Source organism: Manduca sexta, unplaced genomic scaffold (assembly GCF_014839805.1).
Source record: "Manduca sexta isolate Smith_Timp_Sample1 unplaced genomic scaffold, JHU_Msex_v1.0 HiC_scaffold_3461, whole genome shotgun sequence".
NCBI lineage: Eukaryota > Metazoa > Arthropoda > Insecta > Lepidoptera > Sphingidae > Manduca > Manduca sexta.
The window spans coordinates 1-13,624 of record NW_023594532.1 but is presented as its reverse complement, the minus strand read 5'-3'; the positions used below and the strand labels follow the sequence as shown (position 1 = coordinate 13,624).

Sequence of the window (13,624 nt, the reverse complement as noted above, 5' to 3'; positions counted from 1 at the left end):
TTGTATGATAGTGAAAGGAAATTACAGTGGGCACACTTTTCAACCTGTTACACGAAATGCCGGAATATTTCAAAATAACCTTTCGCCTTTCCATCTTACCAAGTAGCAATAAAAAAATCAAAATAAATACCATGTGAGTAATGTTTGCTCTGCGTAATATATCAAGTGCTTACAAAAGGATCTTACCCAAATGTGGAGCAGACAACGTGCTCGAACAGCGTCTCGGTGAGCTTGAACCGCTCTGGACCGAAGTCCTGGTGGTACCCGCCGGGGAACTCGTAGTGGAGGCCCGGCACCGACGCCGCTGCGCGTCGTACACGCAGATTCCGACGACTGTCACAATAAATATGCGTATTTAATGAAGAAAAGATTAACATATAAATTGATATGTATAGCAATTTAATCTATCTTATTATTGCTACCCTATACATAAAATGACACGTTTATACATCAGTATGGCAGATGTATTAATTTAAAATCATCGATATTGTTATTGAAACAGTTATACTTAGCATTACCTGTGCGACACAGTGGCAGAAGTCCTCGTACTGCCGTTTGAGCATGTACTGCTGCCAGGAGTGGGTCAGGCCGGCGGGCAGCGTCTTCACCGTGTACCGCGGCCTCTCGCGCTCTCTGATCACCTCTTTACTCTGTTACAATTAATTAATATGTCATGTTTGAGTATTTAGTTATTGTTATATGTGGCAACATGTTAATCTGCATATTCCGCTTAAAAATTTATTAGCCGTAAATGGATGGAATACGTGTTCAAAGCAGTTTGCTTGGAGGCAGGCCTTAACAAAAGCAATGGAAATAAGGCCCAATAAAACAGGGTGACTTCGTTATTGGTGACATTCCGTCCCTGCACTGAGCTTTCATATAAAAAGGTTTTATTTAATGGTGAAAATTTTGCTACTGAAACTAAACACTTGGGAAGATCCTCACCGCTATGCTGTATGGGCAGCATCTGTATGTGCATGTTGGCGAGCATGTGCTTGGCCTGCGCCACGAGGTGGTCGCCGCCGATCGGAGACCGCGCCGCCGCGCTCACTAGCGCGTATCTAAGGACCACGAGATGGGTATCATCTTGCTTAGTTCACTTATCACAGTTTTCAAAAAACGATCCCAATCACTTATTTCGATGCATCACAAAAATTGACCAATTTTTTTTTATATACATATAAAAATATTTAGATTGGTATATTTCTTGGACTTAAATCGAAGATTTAGATTGGTATTGGTCATTAAAATGGCCACAATTAAGTTACACAGTTAAGAAGATATAGTTTGAAAGATGATAAAATTAAACGTGAAGAATTTTATGACATACATAACATACATAACATCACGCATTTTATCCCGAAGGGTATGCAGAAGGGCACCCTTTTCGCCAAGTATGTTCCGTCCCATGATATGATAGGGGCGAGCCTATCGCCATATCGGGCCCAAATTCCAGACTCCGGGCTGATACCGAGCAGAAAAACCCAAATATCACTTTGCCCGACCCGGATTCGAACCCAGGACCTCAGAAGCGTATTGTACTGACGTGCAATACAACTACGCCACCGAGGCAGTCAATTTTTTTTTGTTGTCATGTCAGTCAGCATTTTATGACATACAACAAAAAAAATTCTTCTCTAAAAAGTTACTAAAATTACTACATAAATATATAGCATAACCCAAATTACCCACAAAAGTGTATTTCTTACCCATCTATAACTGGCACAGCAGAAGTCTGACTGGCGCCCGCATCAATTACCAGGGCTGTGGACTTGCCATTGGCAAACGCTGCCAGTACTGCATTCTTGACAAGAAAAGCTGGTGCTTGGTATTTCTCAAAGATGAGCTCAGCCAGCTTCTCCCTGGCAGGGCGGGAGGTCCACACTGCTTCTGTGAATAGTGCTGGATGATGCTCAGATGGAGATCTTATCACCTGGAATAGGATTTAAGTCAAAAACAAAACAATAGGGATCATACTACTGTGCTTTTACTGAATGTTACTGGACTTCTTTTTAAGTCTGTTCGCAAATCTTTTTTTCAGACATAAAACTTAGAAATATAGCTCTTACATCATACAGTAACACAATATTCAGTATATAAATTTAGAAGTGTGAAAGAATCAGTAATAAATATGTCAATAAAATTTACATGATATTATGTAAACTGATGAATAAAATTTTCACTATATTTATTTAATTCAAAATATATGTGCACTTTTGTAAAGGAATCTTGTGGATTAAACCTGTTATAATAATAAAGAACTAAAGTTCATTACTTTTGTGTAACAGTAATCGAGCATCCTCTCAAACAGGTCCCAGTTGTCAATCTGTCCGTCTTTCATGTATGTCTGCACTTCCATGTTGGGCCGCGGCACATGCAGCTCTGTCACATCGATGTAGTATCTCAGATCATATGTTTTGTACCTGGAACATTGAAACTTTTCTTTAGTAACTCCTATTTATCTTATAAAATTATTCACAGTCATGAGTTCCCATAATCATAGGTTGTGGCAATTAGGTGTACTAAAGTATGTGGAACCACACTGAATTACCACAGCTTCCAATAGATATCGAAACTCATAATGTCTAGTAATTACATTAGCTAGAATGTTGAATATGGAACACAGTAGTCCTTACACAGAACTTGATAGCTTCAGAAATGAATAAAGCTGTGATTTATTTGTACACAGCCGTGTAATGATGTAATCTAGTTGCCTATCACATGATATTACTACCTACCGACAGGGTAGACCACTAAAACCAGGCCAAGCTGGGCATTTCCTTGTAATAGGTGTTTTACAAACAAAAACTCGCACCTCGATTGGTTATAATTTTTTTTATCATATTTATAGTGTTTACTCACCACTTTGTGTTACGTTGCCATCAGGAACCTTCTCCTCTGGCTCTGGGATATGGGTTGCTGGTCCCACGCCAACCACTGCCGGGATATCAGCTTTCGGAGTATCTTCTTGAGCATAGCCGACACGCAAAGAATGATGTCCGGGGTCAAACACTAACGCGCCTATCTCGTCGCCGCCGTACAACATCCCGTTTGGACCACTCATTATATATTTTTAATTATATTTTGTTTAAATCTTCAATGAATAGCATTTGTTGATTATTTGTTTGTTTTTAATTTTTATGCATTTTGTAGACGAAGGTATCAAAATCGTAAAGCCAGTTATAGTGATAAGTTGGGGATTGGTGTTGACAGGCATAAAAAAAATTTACCATTTTATGAATTATTTTTTTATATTTTTCATGTATCATTCAAGAAATAAAACTCGGTAAATTGAATTACCACAAATAAAATATATTTAATTCTATTTTGAGATTTTTTATGGTATTTTCCACAGCTTTGTCTGACTTTATGTATTTTTTATGTATTCGTTATTCAAATTATTTTATTCTCTAATACTATTAGGTTCAATAATTTTTTAAAATTAAAAAATACGTCTAATTAGGTTTGTTTTCAAATAGAATATAACAACTGTTAGGGCCATGACATATACCAACAGTATGACATATGCTGTCTAACGCCTAAATTAACATAGATTATGTATGTCCTTAGGGAAGTTACGATGGGCTTCGTCAGTTTCATACAAAATGCTTGTATACAATAATTTAAAGTAAGAAATCGACGCGTAAATCGCGTATAAAAAAATAATTAACTTGAGAGACATCAAGATGAGCCAAGGACGAAGAAGTAAACGGTTTCATATTAAAATTAAAATCACACATCCGACAGTACAGTTTATTACAACACAAATAACTAACAAAGATACTAAACATCAATACACATGTTTTCTATTTTGTTGTATCTAAAAATATCATGTAAAATATTACGTACTTATCAAATGAAGACAATCCGTTGAAATGCTTTTAAAATATTGTATATACATGCCAAATCATAATAGTGCAATTTAGTATAGTTTATAAAAATATAATATAAGTAGTTATTATATTTCAGTAAAGATTTTGTTAGATGCATAAGATTAGAGGTCATTTTAAAAGATCGCACATATAATTGTGATTTGGCAGGTTTAAGGTTTCTTATAAATTATAAAATATTTATTCAGATTCTTGCATTTCATAGGGCTATATACGTTTCGCTTTATTGGAAAAACTAAATATTGTAGTAATCTTAAAAACATATAACAGCTATGATTATGGCGTAAAATAGTGGCACAATAAAAATACATAAGACTTTTATCACGGTCTGAGAATATAAAGTACTATAACAGAATTAAAGAGTCCTATGGATTATTATATATAACCTTTATATGTAAGTATAGAATAAATGGTGTTGAGCCTGATTGAAACATTTTACTTTTTATTCCATATGGCGAAGCTTAAAATAATAATATACTGGAGAGACCAGTCTTAATAAAAAGAGTACACTCATCTAAATTTGATAATCCATAAAAGTAATTAAAATCCATATTACAATTCTATTTTGATATCAATTTACAATAATTTATTATTGGTTACTAAGAACACATTTAGCTAAAATATTTTAACTACTTTTAGATTAGCAGCCGAGAGGTATGTACGTAAAAACGAAGTCGGAAAAAAAAATGTTTCAGCGACTTACAGAGATAACTGTTTATTACACTAAATAAATAAATAAATACTAAGGACAGATATAGATACATATTATTTTATTGCATTGCATATATACGACAGGATGCTGTGTTTAGAAATTTATCCTACAAGTATATACCTCTCAGGCACAGATGTTTAAAATTAGAAATAGCTAAAATTATCTAACACACAATAATTGGCTATGTATATTTACATTAAACATTCATTGTTTTATTAGTGTTTAGGGGTGAATCTTTAAATAATTATTGAATAGCTTTTAGACGGATTAAATGGTACAATATTTAAATTAGGTAGATACTTACTTGTTATGATTATTATTTTGCATAAATAGTAACGAAGAATCGTGATTATTGTACTTTATCAGGAGCTCAACACTTAATTTTCAGTTATATAAAATTAATTTTATGGTATGTACTGTCAATAATATAAGAATATTTTTTTTATAAAGATTCACCCTTTATAAGCATAAGAGAAAGAAATCACGAAGATAGAAATATAGGAACTGCATAAAAGGCTTACGTCATAAGATTTTAAAAAGGATTTTATATAAAATACAGTATGAAAGTATTGTATCTAGATTAAAGGTATCCGACATGTCAGATGAGACAACATTCGTAGATGGCGGCGACATGGTTGTAGACATATGTATTTAAGAGTACTCTCAGAGTAGATGTTTGCGGCGAGACATGGTTGTATGGTCCATGATACCTTCGGTCAATCACGTGGAATTAAAAAACACTATGTTCTTTTCTTATTTCCCGGGCATTTACTTTTAATGAAATATGTAAACTTATGTGTACTTTTGACGGGGGTCTTCAATCTATCAGTTTATTAATTATAATACGGATGTCTACCTGTATTGAATAATAATCTCTCGACACGTACTAATCGTAATATTTGTTGAGCTCAGGTACCTACCCTTATTATTAGAAAATCCAGTTTTAAAATGCCAAGATATGAATTTAACTTGAGCTTGTAGGTATATCTAAACTTTAATAAAAGTTACTATTTTATAAAGATTTTACGAACGACACACGGCATGAAGATTGCATGTTCCTGAGCCCAAATATAAAATACTTGGTAAGTAATATTCTAATACATTACAATTCTTATTATCTCAAATGAGAATTATTATCCTATAGAAATGCAAATCGTACGTATAGAAACTAAACTTCTATTTACGACACGGATTACCAATTTACTGGGTTAGGGAGGTACATAGCGTAAAATATATTCATTTATTCATATTTCCTTACGAGAATACCAGTGCAGATGTAGGATGTAGAAAATACGTAATAAAATATATTTTTGGTGGAAATTCCGTAGCTATTCCTTCTTTAGATATCGCATTTATTTCCAAACGTAGTGGAGTCCTAGCCCGGTCTACAAATTTCACATGCAGTGATTTTCACTTACACAAGAATTATTTTCATTCAATACACTTAATTAAAATAACACGCGAGACAACACGTCAGTCTTACATAGAACCGTTAGAGGCCGTAAGGTGTATCGTACCGAATATAAAGCTATAGATCAAGGAAAAACATACCACAAACTTACTTAGAATATTGTCTAAAATCAAATATCAATTCCTATAGACAACCACGATAACTTAAACAAAAGGCCTTTTACTCAGCCATAGTAATATTTAAATTAGAGAAATTTCAATGAAAATGCGTTATTTACGCAAACGCGTCAGGTTGGTAAGTATACATTAAAAAAAAAAACAATACGTATCGTCACTTCTTACGGTATTCGAAATTTAAATTGTGTTGAAATTTAACGATTTCGGAATAATTATTGACTCAATTTGTTTTTAATTACCCGTTTAAAATGTTTATAGTTAAAAAATTGAGGTAGTGTAAAAAATATATTAGTAAAATATGTGATTACTGAATACAAATAGTGCATTATTTTATATGCTTTCTCGGCAGTGTGATTATGATTTATGTTAATTCATAAGAAGTTAATCATATTATATCGTAAACTGACGCATATAAATATCATCAGTTATAAAAAAATGTGTTTGAATATATTTAATAAATATTACCGTCAGAGCGAATGAAGTCATCTCTTAGTATAACTATGAAGCTTATATTTTATACCTGAATATTTTGGAAAACTAATAATATTTATAAGAGATTTTTTAATACCGTATGACTAAAACTGTTTATTTCACACTTAGTTACAAATAGTAAAAAAATAATCTAACCCCGCCTTTGTTAAAAATAAGCGCCAATTTTAAAAATCTTGCAAATTATTTACACAATTCAGACTCGACATTTGTCTGGTAATTCAATAATGAATTCAGTATTTTTTTTATTATAATAAAAGAAAAAGATTTAATAAAAAAATACAAGTTTTTTTAAAACTGTAGATGAAAAATATTACTAAATCTAAAAAACTCAATATTTTTCAGCAAAAAAATCCTTTTAAACCTTTCAGCCTCTCTTCTCTCTCGTTCCATAGTGCAGTAAAAAAATATTGAGATTTGGAGAATCGTAGAAAATCTGCAAAACTGCAGAAACTTGTGCGTGGCAGTGGCGGATTAAGATAAGATCAATCAACTCGTCCGAGTGTATAAGAAAAAATATTATTATTAGAAACTTAGGAATCAGTGCTAAAGGCGTATTCTTAAAACCTTACATAGAATAAATATTCTTTCCTTTGACAAGCTAGCTTCAAATTAGACCACTCGACTATCAATCTTTAAGCTGATAGCTTAAAAAATAGTTAGAGACCCATTTCAAGATTCGAAAATACCCCCTTCCAATCAAAAGCTTCTCCGACCCTAAACATCGTTTCGTTAGAAAACTGCAATGCTCCCAATATCAAGAATTGATGGTTATAACCGAGCAAAGCTGAGACTTAATTGCCTTCGATCTAAAATCAAACCTAGCTCGCCTTAACCGCCACCACCACGTTTACCGTTCACCGTTCACTGTATCTGGCATCCGACACTAATAGCGTTGAAGAGTGGCGCTGCCCCAAGCCCCCCGTCGCCATCAGCGACTCCGGCCAGGTACTGGCACCGGTACAGTCGCCACAGGTGCAGCTGTCGGTCAGGTGCAAAGTCCGCGAGCTGTCGCAATAGCCTCCCACTTGATTTGCTCGTCTAGAGTCCCACTTCTGCTTAGGAGGTTCTACAGAATGAGAAACATATTTTAAATAATTTGCAGAACGAATATTTTAATCAGGAATTCGGCATGAGTCACAATAGTGCAATTGTGGTTTTATATTTTAATAACAAGGGTCAATTCTTTCTTTTCTGCCGAGCTTTCGACCGAGTCTCAGAGCTCTTCTACATTACCTGGACTCTATGTTACTGAATACAAGGTCTATTAATTATGAGCTTATGCGTGGTAATGTCTCCAAATCATACCAACCTGCATAACCTCCACATTGCTAGCCTGCCACATGTCGAAGTCCTCAGCTGCTTCTCCTCCTTGCTCCTGGTCTTCTTCTTCTTCAGTGTGCCACAGTATACCGACATCTCGCTAGGCGCTATGGAAGTCTCGTCGAAGAGTATGGAGTTGGCATCGTATGTAGTAGAGGCATCGTCGATCTCTTTAGGAAGATTTACTTTGTATGACTTGAAGTCTTCTCCGAGTGTGGATGTTGAAGTCTCGTCCGGTGACGGATGGTTTCTCAGGACTTGGTAGTTTACCTGTTGGGGATTTTGTTGTGTAACCCAGTTTTCTTTGGAAAAATAAGTAGGAAGCGGGATCATAATTTTATTTAAGGATTAAACTAATTATTATCTAGCAAGTAGCAACCCAATTGGCATTCAATTACATTTATATCTAATACGTGTTTAATTAAAATTGTTCAGTTAAATTTCCTTTTAAGTGAGTTAAATGAACATGAGGTCGATTTGTCGACTATAATTACCTGGGCTTCATCCACAGTGCTCGTCTCGCTGGGACGTCGCACCGGGGTAGTCGGAGAACCCTGGTACAAATTTTGGGATTTAATCATACAACAATTATGTAGTAGGTTCTTGATTCAAATTATTATTTTGTAAAAGTATTTTTTCATTGAAAAATCTCAAGGGTTATTTTATCGTACGAGTACCTCTGCCTTTTTATTTGAGTATATATTATTTGTAAATGATTGCTTGTTCGATAAAGGAAATCATCGTTAGGATACCATATGCATATCTGAGAAGTTCTATGTAATAATTTTGAGAGAATGTGAGGTCTACCGCGTCTGTTTGGGAACCGTCACGATCAGCCATAAACACACTAGAGAATCCGGCACTTAAGTTAATAAAAAGCACTGCGATCATCACCGTATGTCTCTTGTATAGCTATAATGGCTAATGGTTATAAGTTTTTTTTAAACTAGAACACATCAGTATTCTAATGCTGCGTGAATACACATCCTAGACACAAGTTCTGACAAAATATACAAGGTCATAACCACATATACAATATTAGTCGATAGTTCTTTATGAATAGAACGAGCTTTATAAAATAGTAATTATAAACGTCGTACGCGATGAAATACTAGCAGCCAGCGTAACAAGGTTCATGAAGAAATATATAAGCTTTTAGCACGTAATGATCTCTTTACAAACGCAGCAATAAAGCCGAGTGCCTTACGTGGTTATTGCTTTTACTGCTACCTCGGACGTATTATACAGTGCTATCTGCGTGTGAAGCGACAGTATTGCTGTTGCTAGATGTCTACAGACTTACAATCCTATGATCACTTACAATTTCTTTGACTATGTGCGTAAGGTAGAAGACCTGATAAGTGGCCACTATATAAAAAATATCTTGGTATTAATTTTTGGGATTCTGTCATTATTAATTATTAGTAAAAATATATGCTCGGGCCCTCCGAAAATAATTTTCGTTTTCTGTGACCTTCGCAGTACACAAATGTAACTCATACGTATATAAATACGTATATGTCTATAAAGACATACTAGCCACTAGTCCCAGGTTTCGCGTGGGTGTCACTAATTAAGTATCTATAACCAGATGAATGTTTGGGGTAGATCGCTAGCAAACTTTACAGGATAGCCTAACCCGAATATTACCTAAAACATATTTAAAACCGCTCCAGTTGTTTTTTGGGACTATATGGAACGGTACATACACACAGTTATTTTATACAAACTAGTTTTGCGACGGAATAGTTTTCACATAATATAGGTATAACGATCTAGCCATGCTCTAGCTGGGTCTTATTCCTTACCTCATCATCACTGTCTGCACTGAACACTAGCTCGGGCACGCCGCTCTTCCGTTATACCTTTACTGGTTGAAGGTATAGGAGACTGCGGCGTGCCCACTGCAGACAATATTTAAATTTATATCAAGAGCAATGCAATTATGAGTAAAATACTTATTTCCAATTTCTAATTGCAGATTATCAAATATAAAAAAGGAATCAAAAGAACACTAAAAATATTAAATATCTTTTTCAGCTTTAAACTAAAATTTATGAATTAGAACTCTCATCTTAGCCTAAAAGAGCTACATCTCTACACGTAGACAGCGCGTAGACATTTCGTAGTAGCTACGTCGTAGCTTATTCACAATCGTAGCGTTGCTACGCCAAGGTGGGTCAAATTTATTGAGCGCTACGTTGGTTCATTAATCGTCTTATTCTTCTATGCTACAGTCTCATCGATTTGGTCGGGGATTCAAAATTAAAGGATTCTTTTATTAGTCATTAAATCGTAACACAATAAGGTGTTTAGATTTATCGAATAAATATCTATCAGTGGCGAAGGTTCAATATAATCCGATTCCTGTCGACTTCCTTTACGTAATTTATGTGAAATGTTATTATCATTGGAACGATTTCCAGTCCTCATTCATACACATTAGTCCCAATATATTGCGTCGGGTTCCCTTATGGAAAATTTCACCCTGCGCTACTGACAGCTATCGAATAAAAATATCTCAGCCAAACCAAGTTTTAATAGCAAATTAAACCAATAGGTCCCACAATCTAGACTCAGAATTAAAATAAATATAAGAGGAATATAGCTCTCAAAGGAATCCGGATACCTATCTCCTTTATGACGAAGGACGTTTCTTGTAAACGAGCAGCGGAAAGCTCTCGATAATTGGATGACTTGTATCAGATTCCAGCTCAATGTATAACCTTGGAAGCTAAGCAGCGTTCGATTTGAAAATAATAGTGAGATATTGTGGTTTTATTACTCACATGAGTATATAGAAGGTAGTTTGTTTTTATACAGCTGTCCATAATTACGGGCAGAAGGGCGAGACAGTTATTTCATGTAATTGTCGTGATTGGTCATAAAGTACAACTTATACTAATAAAGATTTTTATTTTATTTGAAAGGTATTAGGGATCTTGAAGAGTCATAGACAATTTCTACAGACCTATAGAAAATGGTTCGTTTCTACAGAGTGATTAATTGTTAGAGTGTACCTATTAATCAGTCTCTATGTTCACGAGTACTAAAGAGAGACGAGTACCACAAATAAGTATTGTTGATAGCTTTGAACGATGCACTATGATGATCGCGTTATTTGTGTAATCTTTCGCTATTTTATCAGCTCCTTACTTTGACGGAGCAATCTTTAGATTGTATTGAAAGAAAACATGTTTTGAGAGTTTTTACCCAGTCCTTACCCTATAAACCTACGAATTATCAAAGAATTTCGAAGATATGTAAAGTCCGCTAACTTGCGAGGTGGACTAAGGCCCAAAAAGTTTTCATTGATAGAGATATGTGGCCAGCAGTAGGCAATCTAACACAGAGCTGGCATTATTATGAGGTCGTCAATACCCCTGCAGAGCTCTTGATTATACAGAAAGACAGAAGCATCAGCGGCGTAGGGTCCGCATAATTCGATTATTGCCGGCTTCATTTTATGTACATAGGATTTGCAAACCGCCTTTGTGCATATTAGTACCTATATGTTGTATCGGGCTCCTTTTGGAATTGCACCTTTCGCCACTGAGAGACCTAATAACTTACTCTAATGATGATGACACCAGTTTCTAAACTCACCATGGTCTGTGCTATAACTGGTGTGCAGCAAGTTCTCAGTGGAAGGCTGCTCCTGGTAGTCCCTGCTCCGAGCTTTGAACAGGCCGAACTTCACCGGAGCCATCTGAATAATAATAAATTATATTATTTATACGAAATTCTGTATTGATGTTTGCATGTTTACTAGAACGGTTAATTCAGAAATAGATAAACAGATTGGCTGAAATTTCAGATACAGGTTATAGCTTGGATTAACGTATATTATAGACTTCTTTTTACTTCGGAAAAATAAACTTTGGGTTTTTAAACCCAGGTAAGGTCCCTCTAGTGTCCCTAATAAGTCCCTATATCACTCCAGTATAATCAAGATATTATTGTTCGGAGTATTGACTTACTTATTCAACGTATGCACACCATGACTTTATAATAAATGGAAATAGCATTTTTCACAATAAATTACTATAATAGATGCCGCGATTGGTCATAAGTGATAACACAAGATGGAATTCTTAATCAGAAAGTACTACATAGCGCACGTTACCTTGTCTAGGTAGCTGTTATTAGCTCGTTATTTTAATGCCTAACACTCACACTGCCTTAAATGTCCTTCAGGACAAGAACAATTAAAATCAACAATTATGTTCGCTGAGCAGTATTGGTGAGGGTCAATACAATTTTTCGCGATGCGGAGGCCGAACCGGTAATTTTATAATAATTTTGTATATAGTCGTAAGTGTTTTTACTCGTAGCTTTACTAGCAATTCTGCAGACGTAAAAGCCTGTATCACGGAAGTCATATTTCTGTATGTTTTTTTATGAAATACCGTATGTAAACTGTTATTTTTTATATAGTTTCGGAGATAAGCCAATCTGGTGCAAACAAATAGAAAAAAAAAATACTAATTAGTTTTTGGACATGTAATAAATGTAATATTTAGGACAGGGATACGTTACTCTAATATCACAAATAGACACTAATTTTACATTTGTGTATTTCTTTCCTATAAATAATATTACCTTTCGTAGATTCAGAAAAAGAAACAGATTGTACCGTTCATGTGTAAAACGAATTATAATTACAAAAGTCATAATATACTGATTTTAAAAATATACTGATTTAATTGCTTACTTTTTAATTCAATTATTTTTAATTAATACCGCTACTAAAAGTATTACGAATCGGTATTAATTCAAATTTTTAACTAGCATATACCATAAAGATTTGCTTTAGAAATTTGCTCTACAGTAAGTAAAATGTATAAAATAACTTACCTTTCCTAATATTTATAAGATAACAAACTTTTGTCTCGAAATCACTAAATTATACAAACACGATTCATAGGGTATAGTTGACTAGGTATTAAAACATACGAAACACCAAATATGGTCAAAATCGATATGGGACACGTTAAAATATATAATTCAGGTAGAAAAATAGGATAGTTATACGCTAAGTGGAATATTACTTGATAAAAATATGTTACTTTAATAAAATCACTTGCTGACTTGCTTCCTCAATAACACTGGTGAAAGTTCTTTACAGTAGGCACGAAATAGCAGATAGCAGTGCCGTTATTAAAATAACGGTTATTTTATTAACATTGCGTTTCGTTGCTTTTTATATAAAAGTTTGAGAATATCATATGATAAGAGATATACTGTATTAAGAAACGAACTCATAATCTTGCGCATATAAACAGAAAGGGTAGGCAGAGATATTATAACTACATCACTTTAATAGCATTAGCTGGCAAACAAACAAGAAGGTTCTACGATGGCTATCTGCACTACACGTGTCCACAACTCTAAAAAATTCAATGATTGATGGTTTAACAATTTTAAAGGAATAAGGAAAGGATGTGGGTTGTTGAGATTCAGAAAATCATACTTACCGTATTATCATCTGATGCTCTATTTATTAACTATCGCAGTGGTACTACTATGTGATCCGGTGCACTCAAGCACTATTCGAGGTTGACATACTTATCTTCAATTTATAATATAGTACGGAGCAAGCCTATCGAACTATCATCCATTT

General features: G+C 34.4%; 1 long non-coding RNA gene and 2 pseudogenes across 1 annotated transcript; all 3 read right to left on the bottom strand.

Moving 5' to 3' along the window:
* Positions 1–186: 186 nt before the first annotated feature.
* LOC119192978 lies at positions 187–3,200 on the bottom strand (annotated as a pseudogene).
* A 4,056-nt stretch (positions 3,201–7,256) lies between these two features.
* Positions 7,257–8,762, bottom strand: LOC119192977 (annotated as a pseudogene).
* Positions 8,763–9,848: 1,086 nt separating this feature from the next.
* Positions 9,849–13,093, bottom strand: LOC119192979. The gene is made up of 3 exons (XR_005113793.1): positions 12,859–13,093; positions 11,608–11,710; positions 9,849–9,905 (listed from the first exon to the last, which is right to left on the bottom strand). It is a non-coding gene; the product is annotated as an uncharacterized LOC119192979 (long non-coding RNA).
* Positions 13,094–13,624: the final 531 nt, after the last annotated feature.